Genomic DNA, 15,981 nt, shown 5'->3' with positions numbered 1-15,981 from the left:
ATATTATTGCCCTTCATTTTTTTTTGAGATTTATTTATTTCTCTCCCCCCCACCCCCCCGGCCCCGGTTGTCTGTTCCCTGTGTCTATTTGCTGCGTCTTCTTTGTCCGCTTCTGATGTTGTCAGTGGCATGGGAATCTGTTTCTTTTTGTTGCATCATCTTGTTGTGTCAGCTCTCCGTGTGTGCGGCGCCATCCTTAGGCAGGCTGCACTTTCTTTCGTGCTGGGCAGCTCTCCTTATGGGGCGCACTCCTTGCACATGGGGCTCCTCTACACTGGGGGCCCCCTGCATGGCACGGCACTCCTTGCGTGCATCAGCACTGCACATGGGCCAACTCCACACGTATTGCCCTTCGTTTACAGGTGAAGAAATCAAGGTAAGCAGAGTTTAAGAAATTTTTCCAAGGTCAGATGAAATAGTAAGTGGTAGAGCTTGGATTCACACCCAGGATATTTGGCTCTAGGCCCATAATATCTATTACGTCATAGTGCTACTGCACATAAGCAGGCCACTTGATAGTTACATTTCTTTTTTTTCTCTTTATTTTTTTAAATGGTACATTAAAAAATATATAAGAGGTCCCCATATATCCCCCACCCACTTCACCCCACTCCTCCCACATCAACAACCTCTTTCATCATTGTGGCACATTCATTGCATTTGGTGAACACATTTTGGAGCACAGCTGCACCATATGGAAATGGTTTACATTGTAGTTTACACTCTCCCCCAGTAATCAGTTATCTAGCTGCTTCCAAAACAAAAGTCAAAAATAATGTGTTTCCTAATAATTTACATGGAAAAACACATAAAAGGAGGCCTGAGAGGTTATGACATCTCTCGGCTAAACTCACACTCCACTCAGAACAATTATTCCAAACATTCTCTGTTGTTTAGCCTCCAGCCCACTCTCCTCTCTGCTCACTCACAGATGATACTATCACCTCCTACTTTTCAGAAAATAAAACAAGCCATCCTCCCAACATCAAATATACCAACCTACCTCTGTGTGTGTCCTGTCTCCTTTCAGTGTTAATCTTTTTTCTGGGTTTTGTATTTTATCTTTTTCCATCTTCACAGGACTCTTACACTATAAACTACTCCTTTTCTGGCCTTTATATAATGTCATTCTTTCAACTGGATCCTTCTTACTGACTTTCATATACTCTTAGACTGTCTGATTAGAACATATAAAACCTTTGCTTGACCCCATATACCCCTCCAACTATTAACCTATCTCTCCTATCACCTTTTTAGTCATAATTTCTCAGTAAGTTTGTCTATCTTTCTTGTTTCTATTACTTCTCCTGCATTGTTCACTCAATTCACTCCAATCTCACTTCACCAAATCAACTCTTGATAATATCACCAATTACCTCCATGAACCTAAATCCAACCCAGATTTCAGTTATCTTTTTCCATTTCTTAGTACTTTTTGAAACTATTGACCACTTCTTGAAATATCCTTCTCCCCTTCTCCCCTGGCTTCCCTGAGCCCACAGTCTCTTGATTTCCTCCTTCACCTCTTGCTGTTTCTTCTCAGTCTCCTTTGCTAACTTCTTCTCCTCTCACAACCATTATATTTTCCTAAAGGCTAGTATGGTATGTATCAATAAAAATGCTAAATAGCATATTTTTTCTTAATTTATTTAAAATACATATGATACTTAAACGAAAAGTCATGACAGTCTCTTGTGGAGTTTATAGTGCATGTAAATGCAATACTTAGGACAATTATAACACAAAGGATGGTGGATGAGAGATTAATGGACCTATGTGGTGTCAAGGTTTCTACATTTTTCATGAGGTGCCACAATATTAATATTAACTCTAAGCAGACTGAGAAATTAAGGATGTATGTTGTAACCTCCCAGAAAACCATTTATAAATGCAAAGAGATATAGCTTAAAAACTAATAGATAAATTAAAAATGAAGTTTGAAAAACATTCAAATAATCTAAAAGAGGGCAAGAAAGATGGAATAGAGGAACCAATGACAGAGAGGACAAATAGAAATCAAATAATAAAATTATAAGCCTACATGAAACCATAGCCATAATTATATAAAATATTCATCTTAATGAAGTTCAATTTATCAATATTTGTCTTTATGGCTCAGTCTATTTTTTGTGCTTTTCTAAAAGATGTAGCTGGGACTCATATTTAGAACTAACTCCAAAGACCATTCGTACAGCCAATACTTTATATTGTTTCACAGTATTTGTGTTCCAGGAGATCCATACTTGCCAGCTTCCTCATAAGAAAAGGAAACTCAAGAGTCCTAAAAGTCTCAAAGAAAGTAATCATACAAGAAACTGCTCCCTGTCCTTGGGATGATTTTCTCCTCTGTTGTCCAAGGAGTGATTTAAAGTCTGTATCCAGAACATAAATGTTCACAGTGTGAATTTTCTCCCTAAGAGCACTCAGGAGAACAAGAACTAGATAGGGCCACCATCAGCTCTAAGGCAATTCCAGGCTCAATCCAGTCACTGCTTCTGAGGTACTCAGGCAGATTAGCTCAAGTTAAAGTACAGAAGGTGTAAATTCAATTTAATCAATAAGCCATATGTATATTCAGATCCCCCACAAATTCTTGGCCCTCATCCTCATGCTACCTCTTGCAGTGTTCTTTTACTTTCCATTCCTGTTTCATTCTGTTAAACTAATTAACAATTATTCTAGGACTTCTGATCTCTTTCACTCCAAATCCCTCAGTGTCTCTGGATATTATTTCTATGGAAACAAACTGTAATTGCATCTAAAAGTTTTTATTTGATTTCTTTATCTGTCATTTACCCTGTAACACACCAAAATATGGTTTCCCCTCCACCTCCACCCCCAAAACCCACATACAACCTCATAGTGCAACTGACCTTGCTAAAGTCATTAAAGACCTCCATGTTGCTAAACACAATGGAAGATTTTCAGTCCTTCTGTCTCAGCAATATTTAACATGGTCGACCATTCCTTACTCAGAAATTTTTTACTTTCAGCTTCTCTTATACCCATCCTCTTGGGTTTCCTTCTATTACTTGGGCTTTACCTTCACAATTTCCTTTACAGTTTCCTTTTCCTCCACTTATCACTTCAATGTTAATGCTTAGTTGGGCCTTACCATAGATTCTGTTTTTCTCAGTGTACACAATTTTACAGCATGGATACAACTGCTTTCATAGCTGCAAGCACCAAACTACATAAGGGTTACTCCCAAATCTCTCTCTCCTTCCTGGATCTCTCCTCTAAATATCAGACAAGTCTATTGAAATGTCTATTGGTCATGTCCACTTGTATGTTCCCTGGATATCTCATCAAATCATCATCTTCTCACCTACTACCTCAAACCTGCTTCTCTTACTCTAGTCTTTGGTCTTTCAGAGTTGCTACAACAAAAAATCAAATGCAAACATTAGAAATATGAAAGTTTAACTTGCTTCTTTTTTTTCCCCTCACACACTCAATTGGTCAGTCACCAAGACTTATTGACTATTCTCATTTCTTTTTTTTCTTCATTATATTTTTTGAAATGTTACATTAAATAAATATGAGGTCTCCATATACTCCCCACCACCCTCACCCCACTCCTCCCACATCAGCAACCTCTTTCATCATCATGGTACATTCATTGCATTTAGTGAGTATATTTTGGAGCACTGCTGCGCCACATGGACAGTGGTTTAAATTGTAGTTTACATTCTCCCCCAGTCCACCCAGTGGGCCATGGCAGGACATACAATGTCGAGCATCTGCAGTAACACCCAGGACAACTCTAAGTCCTGAAAATTCTCCCACATCTTATGTCTTCTTCCCTCTCCCTATTCTCAGCAGCTACCTTGGCCACTTTCTCCACATCAATCCTACAATTTCTTCCATTAGTAATCACAATAGTTCCATAGTAGAATACCAGTAAGTCCACTCTAATCCATGCTCTATTCCTCCATCCTGTGGACCCTGGGATGGTTATGTCCTCTCCCCTCTATATCAAGAGGGGGATTAGATTGCACATGGAAGATGGATGCTGTTCTCCTGTTTGCAGCTGTAGGCACTCTTGGATCCCTGGTGTGGTGGTTGACCTTCTTCACCTCCCTGTTAGCTGGCCAGGGTAAGTCCAATAAGCTAGAGGGTAGGAGTTGTTAAGTCTGCTGAGGCTCAGTTTCTGGATGTTACATGGACAGTCCAGAGATACTGGTATCCTGAGTATACACCAACCCCAACACCAACCACAAGTCTGGTCAAAGTAACAGAAGAGGTATGTGTAGAATGGTCATATCTGAGTCCAAATCCATCACACTCAGGAACTCAAACTCCAATGTAGGGCCAACTGACACAGCACCAAACTCCAGAGCCATCTTCCATGACTATAGAACCTGTGGGTCTCCGTAGCCCTCAGGAGAACCAATACCTGGGCTTCTAACTACTTTGGCTGTATCTGGTAAGCTGCTGAGGCTTGCATAAGCGTTAACCCTCTGATGACCTCCCGAATCTTTTTTGAAAAGATATATAAACTCATTTGTTCTTTCCACTTCCTGCTTTTATCCAAAATCAAAAAGTAGTTAACACGTGATATTACATGTAGACTGAGATATTCTGTTGGTCTGAGTTGACCCTTTTATTCAAGGTATTTTTCTACTTACATCATCAGCTGGTGCTTGGTAGTAATCCCTAGGCATGAGGGAGGCTCATCCCAGGGAGTCATGTCCCATGCTGGGGGGAAGATAATGCATTTACATGCTGAGTTTGGCTTACAGAGTTGTCATATTTGAGCAACATGGAGGCTCTCAGGGGGTAAGTGTTAGGCACCCTGCCACTGCTGGCCTAGTTCATATTTCAGGCACACAGGCTCAGAATCATAGCCCCCAGTATCAAGGTCTCATTGTTGGACCATCCATTTTTATTGGTCTTTGCCATTGCACTTGTGGGGTTGTTGCTGTTCCATTGGGGAATGTGATAGAGCTCCCCTGGCTAGGAACTCAGTACTTCCTCAGTTGTCATTTTGAACTGAAACCACTATATAAAAATATCCAAACATTTTTAGGTACCCTGTATATATGCCATGGAGAACTCCCTCCCAACCATGTGCCCCCTATCAATAACAACCCACATCAGTGTTCCTCCCCTGCCATAGTTGAACTTTTCTGTATAGTCTGAAACTTCTTTAAAAAGGAAGACTAATATATTGCCAGGTTCCATTAATAGTAAAAAGAGATATTGAGATGGGTTTAAAGGTTAGATATAGAATACATACTAATTTAGAAAAATTAAATAAATTAAAAGTAAATTGGGGTATTGAAAAATGAAAAAATGAAAAAGCTTTGATTTTGATATTTTGCCTTTTATCACTGCTATAGGTGTTGCCCTGTGTGTACAGTGGCAAGGCAATTTCTTACATTTCTTCCTCAGTGTCTACATCCTTTTTCTTTTTCTAATTATTAAGATTGTCTTTACATAAGTTTTAGATCATAATAATTCACATATACAATATATGGTACTCCCACATATCGAACATCAAATCCTTTGTCCCTTCCTAAGCAAAGATCTTTTTACATGTTCTTGTTATATTTGCTGCAGCTGATGTACAGATTTTGAAACAATAGCTTTCAAACATGGTTCCATTTGGGTTTACATTATGGTTTATATTCTAGACTATACAATTTTCTAAATTTGTAGTTATCTTACATTTTACATTATGATTTACATTTTAGCCTACATACTTTTATACATTTTTTGGTATAATATAACAAGTTCTATATCCATCATTGCATAATCTTGTGGAACACTTCCATTGCCCCACAGTTACACTGATTCCATCTATTCAATACCTCTTTCCCCCTCCCTTCAGGGCCCAATGCAAAAATCAGTCTTCATTACTTGAAAGCATAGTCAGAAATACTTGCAACAATGCTGAGGGCTTGACATCCTGGACTGCCCTAACCCATCGGGAGCCACCAATTCTCGAGAGAAATACAATTCCCTCTTTTTGACAACATCAGTCCTCCCCAGGATGTGGGTATACCTTCACTCTCATTTTATGGGTCTCCACCCAATGATATAACCCACTATGAGAAAATGAGCACTCACACACTCCCTAGAAGCTTGCGCTGTGTCAGACGCCCCCCTTTAAGATTCTTAAACAGGTAACCTTCTGTATTATATTTCCTAAAGTATTTTCTTTACATTATAATTTCAACCATATACCTGCCAAACTCCTATGTTCAAATGTTCCCCCCACCATTCCCCCAATTTCTTGGGCCATCTGACCCATCCTCCCAACCCTAGCCACCCTCAAGGACACAAAGCCCCACCCAAAGGTATCTCTAGGCCCCCATTTTATCCCTTCTCTGTACAAATACTTAACTCCAGCTTATCATAGTTTTCACCCATGTAAGTATTAGCTTGCAAACTTCCTCTACCCCCCAACTTCTTTTAAGCCTATCATCCAGTCTCTAGCTCTCTGAAACAGCTTGGTTTACTTATTTCGTATCAGAGAGGTCATGTAGTACTTGTCCCTTAGTGCCAGGCTTGCTTCACTTAACATAAGGTCCTCAAGATTCATCCATTATATCCCATGTGTTTTTACTGTATTCCTTCTTATAGCTGAGTAGTATTCCATTGTATGTATATACCACATTTTATTTATCCATTCACCTCTTTTTTTAATTATTTTTTTAATTATTTAATTATCCCCTCCCCATCCCGGTTGTCTGTTCTCTGTGTCTATTTGCTGCGTGTTCTTTGTCCACTTCTATTGTCAGCAGCATGGGAATCTGTGTTTTTTTTTGTTGTGTCAGCTCTCCATGTGTGCAGCACCATTCCTGGGCAGGCTGCACTTTCTTTCACGCTGGGCGGCTCTCCTTATGGGGAGCACTCCTTGCGCGTGGGGCTCCCCTACACAGGGGACACCCTGCGTGGCACGGCACTCCTTGCGTGCATCAGCACTGTGCATGGGCCAGCTCCACACGGGTCAAGGAGGCCCAGGGTTTTAACTGTGGACCTCCCATGTGGTAGATGGACACCCTAACCATTGGGCCAAGTCCGCTGCCTATCCATTCATCACTTGATGGGCATTTGGGTTGACTCCAACTTTTGGCAATAGTGAATAATACTGGTATGAACATTGGGGTTCATATATTGGCTTGTACCCTTGTTTTCAGTTCTTTTGGGTATATACCCAGCAATGGAATTGCTGGGTCATATGGCATATCTATAGCTATTTGTTTCAGAAATTGCCAAACTGTCCTCCAGAATGGCTGTATACTTCTCCATTCCCACCAGCAGTAGATGAGTGTTCCCATTTCTCCACATCATCTACAACACTTGTAGCCTTCTAATTTTTTGATAGTTGCCAGTCTTATAGAAGTAAGATGGTATCTCATTGCAGTTTTGATTTGCATTTCCCTAATAGCTACTGATTTTGAACATGTTTTCATGGGCTTTTTAGCCATTTGTATTTCTTCTTTGGAGAAGTGTCTGTTCAATTCTTTTGCCCATTTTTTAAATGGGCTGTTTGTCTTTTATTTTCAAAATATAAAAATTCTTTATATATGCAGGATATTAGTGCCCAATCAGATATATGGTTACCAAATGTTTTCTCCCATTGGGTAGGCTGTCTTTTCACTTTTGTATCAAATTCCTTTGAGGTGCAAAAGGTTTTAATTTTGAGGAAGACCCATTTATCTATTTGTTCTTCTGCTGCTCGTGCTTTGGATGTGAAGTTCATGAAGTCATTTCCTATTACAAGTTCCTGTAGATGCTTCCCTACATTGTTTTCCAAGGTCTTTGTGGTCTAGGTTCTTATATTTAGGTCTTTGATCCATCTTGAGTTGACTTTTGTATAAGATGTGAGATGGTAATGCTCTTTCATTATTTTGCATATGGATATCCAGCTCTCCAGGCATCATTTGTTGAAGAGGCCATACTCCCCCATTGAGTGGGTTTGATAGCCCTGTTGAATATCATGTGACTGTATATGTGAGGATCTATATCAGAAATCTCAATTCGGTTCCATTGTTAAGTGTGTCTATCCTTCTGCCAATACCATGCCATTTTCACTACTGTAGCTTTGTAGTATGTTTGAAGTCAGGTAGTGTGATTCCTCCAATCTCATTTTTCTTTTCCAATATGTCTTTGGCTATTCGGGGCCTTTTTCCTTTCCAAATAAATTTCACAGTTAGTTTTTCTAGTTTGATAAAAACACTGTGTTGATTTTTATTGGGATTGCATTGAATCTATAGTTTTGGTAGGATAGGCATCTTAATAATATTAGTCTTCCTATCCATGAACAGGGAATATTCTTCCATTTATTTAGGTCTTCTGTGATTTCCCTAAACAGAATTGTGTAGTTTCCTGTGTATAAGTTTTTTACATCTTTAGTTAAATTTATTCCTAGGTATTTGATTTTTTAATTTACTATTGTAAATAGCATTTGTTTCTTGATTTTCTCCTCAAATTGCTCATTATTTCTGTACAGATGCTCCTGGTTTTTGCACATTGATCTTATACCCTGTGACTTTGCTGAACTCTTCAGGGCTTTCTATGTATAGGTTCATGTCATCTGCAAATTTTGAAATTTTGACTTCTTCCTTTCCAATTTGGATGCCTTTTATATCTGGTTCTTGCCTCAGTGCTGGAGCAAGTACTTCTAGCACAATGTTAAATAGAAGGGATGACAGTGGGCATCCTTGTCTTGTTCCTGATATTAGACATAAAGATTTTATGAATTCACCACTGTAGATGATGATAGCTGTGAGTTTTTCATATATACCCTTTATCATTTTCAGAAAATTTCCTTCTATTCTTGTATTTTGCAGTGTTTTTATCAAGAAAGGGTGCTGTATTGTGTCAAATTCTTTTTCTGCATCTATAGATATGATCATGTGATTTTTTTCCTTCAATCTGTTTATGGGGTGCATTACATTAATTGATTTTCTTATGTTGAACCATCCTTGCATACCAAGAATGAATCCCACTTGGCCATGGTATATAATTCATTTAATGTGTTGTTGAATATGATTAAAAAGTACTTTCATGAGGATTTTCACATATAGTTTCATTAGAGAGATTGGTCTGTAATTTTACTTTCATGTGGTTTCTTTGTTTGGCTTTGGTATTAGGGCAATGTTGGCATCAAAGAATGAGTTTGGCAATGTTCCTTCTGTTTCTTTTTCTTTTTCTTTTTTTTTTTTTTTTGCAAGAGTTTAAGCGAGACTGGTGTTAGTTCTTTCCAGAATGTTTAGTAGAATTCACCTGTGAAGCCATCTGGCCCAGGTCTCTCCATAGTTGGAAGGTTTTTAATAACTAATTCTATCTCTTTACTCATAATTGGTTTGTTGAGATCATCAATTTTTTCTTTCTTCGATATATGTTTCCTATGTGTTTCTAGGAATTTGTCCATTTCCTCTAAATTGTCCTTCTTGTTGGAATATAGTTTTTCATGGAATCCTGTTATGATAGTCTTTATTTCTGTGGGGTCAGTTGTGATTTCCTCTTTTCCATTCTTATTCATTCTCCCTATTTTTCTTTGTTAGTCTAGCTAAGGGTTTGTCCTTTTTATTGATCTTCTCAAAGAACCAGCTCTTGGTTTTGTTTATTTTTTCTAGTGCTCTCTTATTTTCTATTTCATTTAGTTCTGTTCTGATCTTTTTATTTATTTACTTCTGCTTCCTTTGTGTTTAGATTGTTGTTTTTTGTGAAATCCTCCAAGTGAGCTGTTAGTTTTTCAGTTTTAGCTTTCTTCTTTCTTCATGTATGAATTTATGCCTATGAATTTCCCTTTCAGTACAGCTTTTGCTGCATCCCATAAGTTTTCATATGTTCTGTTATCATTTTCATTAGTTTCAAGGTAGTTATTGATTTCTTTTTAGATTTCCTCCTTGACCCATTATTTTTCTAAGAGTGTATTGTTTAACTTCCATATTTTGGTGCCAAATCTATGTCCATGACCCTTGCAGATTTCCAGCTTCATTTCACTATGGTCAGAGAAATTATTTTGTATGATTTCAATATTTCTGAATTCATTGAGCCTTTGTTTGTGTCCTAGCATTTTGTCTATCTTGAAGAACAATCCATGTACACTTGAGAAGAATGTATAGCCTGCTGTATTTGGGTGTAATAGTCTGTATATGTCTATCAGGTACAGATCTTCTAATATATTATTCAAATTCTTTGTTTCTTTATTGATTCTCCTTTCAGATGTTCTATCCAATGGTTGTAGTGGTGCTTTAAAGTCCCCCACTATAATTGTAGATGCATCTATTCCTTCACTTAGTTTTTCCAGTGTTTCCCTCACATATTTGGAGGCACCCTTGATAGGAGCATAACTGTTTATGATTGTTCTTTCTTTTTGAAAGATTATCCCTTTCACTAATATGCAATGTCTATCTTTGTCTCTCACAAATATTTTGCATTTAAAGTCTATTTTGTCTGATATTAATATAGCTACACCTGCCCTTTTTTGGTTATTGTTTGCCTGTAAGATTGTTTTCTAGCCATTCATTTTCAATCTCCTTGAATCGCTGGTTCGAAGATGTGCTTCTGGTAGACAGCATATGTATGGTTCATATTTCCTTATCCAATCTTCCAATCTGTGTCTCTTAACAGGTGAGTTTAATCACTGACATTCAGTGTCATTACTTTCAAGAAGTTACTTATATTAGCCATATTTTCTTTGGATTTTTGTTTGTCATATTTTGTTTCATTTTTCTCTCTTTGTGTCATTTTGGTTGTTCTTACACTCTTCTCCAAATCTGTTTCTCCTGTTTTTTTTTCTTTCCTCCTGCAGAACTTCCTTTAGTATTTCTTGAAAGGCAGATTTCTTGTTGGCATATTCTCTTAGTTTCTGTTTATCTGTCAGTATTTTGAACTCTCCATCATTTTTGAATGCTCACTTTTCTGAATAGAGTATTCTTGGTTGGAAATGTTTTTATTTTAGTACCTTGACTATGTCACACCACTGCCTTCTTGCTTCCATCCTTTCAGAGGAGAAATCAGTACTTAATCTCATTGAGCCTCCTTTGTATGTGATGGTTCTCTTTTCTCTTGCTGCTTTTAATTTTTTCTCTTTGTCTTCAACTTTGGATAATTTGACAAATACATGTCTTGCGGTAGACCTGCTGGGATTTATGCTTTTTGGGGTGCATTGTGCTTCCCGGACATGTACATACATGTCAATCAATAGGTTTGGGAGATTTTCAGCCATTATTTCCTCCAACCCCTCTTCTGTCCCCTTTCCCTTCTCTTCTCCTTCTGGGAGTCCTATAAAGAATATGTTTGTGCATTTTGCATTGTCATTCAGGTCCCTAAGTCACTGCTGAATTTTTTCTATCTTTTTATCGATCAATTCTACTATCTGTTTGATTTCAGATGTACTAACTGTCTTCCACATCACTAATCTTTCCTCTCTCTTCAAATCTGCTGTTATTTTCTGAGAGTGTATTACTGATTTCTTGAATTGTGATGTTCATCACCATCATGTCTTTTTGGGTATGAACACAATTTATTCTGTATGCTCTCCAAGTGTTTTCTTAATATACTTAATCTCTTCCTTCACTTCATTAAATAGGTCCATGATATATGTTTTGAGAACTTTGATTAGTTGTTTGATGTTCTGCTCCTCTTCCTGGTTTTTAGTTTGTTCATTGGACTGGGCCATGTTTTCCTGATTATTGGTTTGGTTTTTAGTTTTTGTAACTGTCTGGTCATCATTTTATTTTATGGGTTTATTCACTTGATTTGCTTGTTCATCTATTCTCAGGGTTTAATTAGTTGTTGTTTTGTGTGCTTGTTAAATCTTCTCTTTGACACTTTGTTCTTCTTATTTTATTTCCTTGTTGTTGTCTAAGTTACTTGAAGGAAAATACTAGGGTCAGAGAAAGAAAATGGGGTAAGAAAAGAAAAAGCATAATAGCAGTATTGATAGTAACTGTTAGCAGAAGGACCATGTGAGATCTAAGAGAATGGATATTAGTCTCATGTAAGCTGTATAGAGTTATAACATTAAGAAAATCGGAGTACCTATAATGAGATAGTAAACTGAATATGGGGAGGTATATAGTATGAATTAAAAGACCAGTGTGGTCAGGAGAGAAGGAAAGAGAAAAGAAAGGACAATAATATAATGAATGAATAAAATATAGAGCACAGAACAGAGATATTAGAAATAAAAAGTCAGAAAAATTGGGGGCTAAACAAAGAGAGGTGGAATATAAGAGAAACAATAAATGATGGAGGATATAAAGATATAGATAAAAGGGGATAGTGTTTGTGGCCAAAATCAATACACACAGAAAAGAGGAAATGGAGGATGAGGAAACACAGCAAGTGAGAAGCACTCCCTGCAGCACCTAATATTAAAAAAATTAAAAAGAAGAGAAAAGTAAAGAAGGGGGGGGAGAAAAAAGGAAGCAAGAAGAAGAAGAAGAAAAAAGAAAAAAGTGCTGTGGGGGATAAAGAGGAAGGAAAAACTAGAAAACAAACCAATAAAAAATACCAGACAATTCTTCAAGCAAGGAATCCTCTTTGCAGTTACATAAGGAGTCTACCCTTCCCCCTTTCTCCCTTCCTCACTTCCCTCTCTCCCAGGGCAGCAGGAAAGCTGTGTGAGGGGTCCAGGAGGAGATTCAAATGGGTCCCTGGTGAACCAACTCACCACCGAAAATGACCCTTAATTTCTTGAGAGAGAGCACCCACACCTTACCAGGTACCCTAAATATGCTGCTGGAAGCCTACAAAGCACATCCTACTGTCCCTCACTCTTAGGCACGCTACAGGAGGGTCTGTTAATTTTCTGACTCCACCTTTTCTCAAACCAAGTTTCCTATCCCAGGGCGTTTAGGTAAATTGGGCTTTCTCAGCAGTTTTGCCTCCTCTTTCTTCCTAGGCTCTCCCCAAGCCAGCCTGTATGCTCATCCAAGCTCAAAAAAAAAAGGGAGGGGGGACCAAAATTTGAACCTGCACTCCTCAGGCGCCTCTGCACCTCCCACCAAAACCCTTCCACTCCCAGAATTAGTCTGAGACTGGAGGGTTAAGGGAATCCCGGATTTTAGGGAGTACTGGATTTGGGAACCAGAAGCCCAGGATATTGCAAACTCAGGGTATATAGGTCTATGGAATGTGGGTTATGGGTGTTCAGGGAACACGGACTTGGGGATCATGCATTTGGGGATCATGGGGCTTTTGAATGCTGACACATGACCGACAGTTTTCAGGGAATGTTACAGTCTTCAGCCCTAGGGAGAAGGGTTTTGTCTTCCCACAACTTCCAACTTCAGTGTTAGAAACCTGCAATTTTACCTATAGAAAGCCCTACTTTTGTTGCAGTTACTCCACATTGACGTCCAGACACCTGCCACCTTCTAGGTTCCAAAAACAGCCTGCTCCAGCAAGGTTCTGACCCCACTAAGCAGGTCCTTTGCAAGAGAGATTACATGGGTGTTCTCACTCAGATGCCATCTTGCCCTGCCTTTCTTCCCATTACTATTAATGAAATTCTTCCTATATCACAGATGCAAACTTCTGTGTTCTAGTGCACACTGCATCACTGAGGCTACTTGAAGCCTGGCCATGACATATCACACTATTTGTCTCTCAAATCCTTTATGAATACAGATATTTGCTTTTCTGTTTCCAGCTTCTAGTTTCTGCCTACAATGTCTTTGGGAATAGAACAGTGAACAAACACCAATCAATCATCTTCATCCATCTCTTCTATCTCGTCTTTGCCTACCAGGTGCTCACTTACAAGACTTTCCTTGCTATTTACTCCCTTCCTCCTTCTCATCCTTGTCCTCTTCTCCATCTCCTAGGTCTTTTTTCCCCAAGCAACTAAAGTCATGTAAGTAGACCCTGTGGATTGTTCCTACAAGCAAATCAGAAGAACTCTGGTGTGAATGGATGTTAGTTAAGCTCAACTGGGACCTCTTCTAACATTATATTTGTTGTGATATGCAACAAATAACAGGTACAGTTAAAATTATGTAACAAGTTGAATTAGTCACGGTTCTCTAGGGAAGCAGAACTGACAGAAGATATCTGTAAATAGTATGAGATTTTATAAAATTGTTTCACATGACTGAGGGGATATACAAGCCCGAATTATTCCACATGGCAGACTGCATACCAGTGGCTCTGATGAAGGTCCTTGATGAGTTTCCAGGAGAAGCTGGCTGTCTGAAATAGAGATGGGGATTCTCTCTCTGAATATTGAAATCAATTCCCATTTTTAGGTCCTCAACTGATTGATTGGATGAGCTGTCACTCATTGCTGATGGCAATCTCCATAGTTGATTGTAGATGTAACCAGCCATCTATGCAATCAACTCAGTGATGATTAAAGTCCATGAAATGTCCTTGTATTACAATTAACCCAGTGCTTGCTTAACCAAACAACTGGGCACCATTACCTTTCTGAGTTGACACATTAGCCTAACCATCACACAAATATAGTCCATGATTAAAATAAAAGTGGAATTTCCTAAAGCCTAGAAACTTGTGATCTAATAGGCAACACAAAGATAATACATATGGGCTATTTCTATACCTATAAAGACAAAACCACTATAGAACCATATCAATTGTAATTTTGGACAGAACTTATTAACTAAGGTCCTGTCCCACAGCAGTTAGAGATATGGAAAATTCTGTTCCTGCTACTGGGCAATTTGACTGAAAGATGAGTTCAGAATGGTTTAGAAAGGACTCTGTGGCTACATATGGAGGAAAAAACCCTTTAAAATAAGCATTCACATCCACCATGACAATTTCATAGTGTGTGGAAAGAACCTGAGTTACATGCACATATAGAAACACCTGCCTCATCTGCTATGAGACCTGGAGTATACTTGCAGTTTGCAAGTCAGGCAAGAAAATATCACCAAATGAGTGCACAAGGAAAAGGAAAATCAAACTTTGCCTAGTTCCTCTCCCTGAATTGCTCATATGGCGAGGCTGGCTGTTCTGTCCTTGAACTTTCTATCAAGGTGCTGTTCCTTTGTTCTTCCCAAAGGGGGACCCAGGTCTCTAAAAGCTGCTTAATCCGCTCTGGCACTAGGAGTGGGCAAATTGTCACATGCATGCCACAGAATAAAAGAGGATTGCTTGTACCATTACTAGGTATATACCCAGAAGAACTGAGAGTAGAGACACAAACAGACTTCTGCACACCAATGTTCATAGGGATGTTATTCACGATTGTCAAATGTTAGGAAACAGCCCAGGTGTTCACTAACTAATGAATGGATAAACAAACTGTGGTGTATATACACAATGAAATATTTTGCAACAGTAAGAAGAAATGAAGTTGTGATGCATATGGCAACATGGATGAACATAGAGGACATTATGTTGAGTGAAGCAAGCCAGAAAAAAAAAGGAAAAATACTATGTGATTGCATTATTATGAGCTAAATATATTGTGTAAACTCATAGAGTTAATAACTAAAATATAGGTCACCAGAATACAGAAGGATGTTAGAGAATGGAAAGCGAGGTTTAATCTATGCAGAATTGGTAAAATGTTTTTTGTAAATCTTTGGAATTGAATAGAAATGATGAAAGCATATCATAGTGTTTGTAACCAGCAGTGTTATTGTGTGGATATGACAGTGGTTGAAACGGAAAATCTAAAGTCATGTATGTTACTAGAAGGAAAGCTAAAAACTATAACATTGAACAATATAAGATAGTAAAACCTCATGTAAAACACGAATATGGGGGATAAGACTGTTTTTGCAAAATATAAATAAAAATATACTAGAGAAGGAAAAAGAATAGCAGCTATTTACAGCAGGTGAGGTATAGAGAGATTAAGAAGTCATGAGTTTTTGTTTGTTTTTTTTTGTTTATTGTTATTATTGGAATAATGAAAGTGCTCTGGGAATGAGTGGGGAAAAAAAGAAATTGCTTGCCATTATGATCCAGCACTCAGGGAGGAAGACTTCATATTTTAGTTACAATAAAGGAATATTCTATGGTGGAAGCTTGATTCGTGCC

The sequence above is a fragment of the Dasypus novemcinctus genome, chromosome X (genome assembly GCF_030445035.2).
Source record: "Dasypus novemcinctus isolate mDasNov1 chromosome X, mDasNov1.1.hap2, whole genome shotgun sequence".
NCBI classification, from domain to species: Eukaryota; Metazoa; Chordata; class Mammalia; order Cingulata; family Dasypodidae; genus Dasypus; species Dasypus novemcinctus.
The sequence above is the reverse complement of the archived record's forward strand: the minus strand, read 5'-3'. Positions refer to the sequence as shown.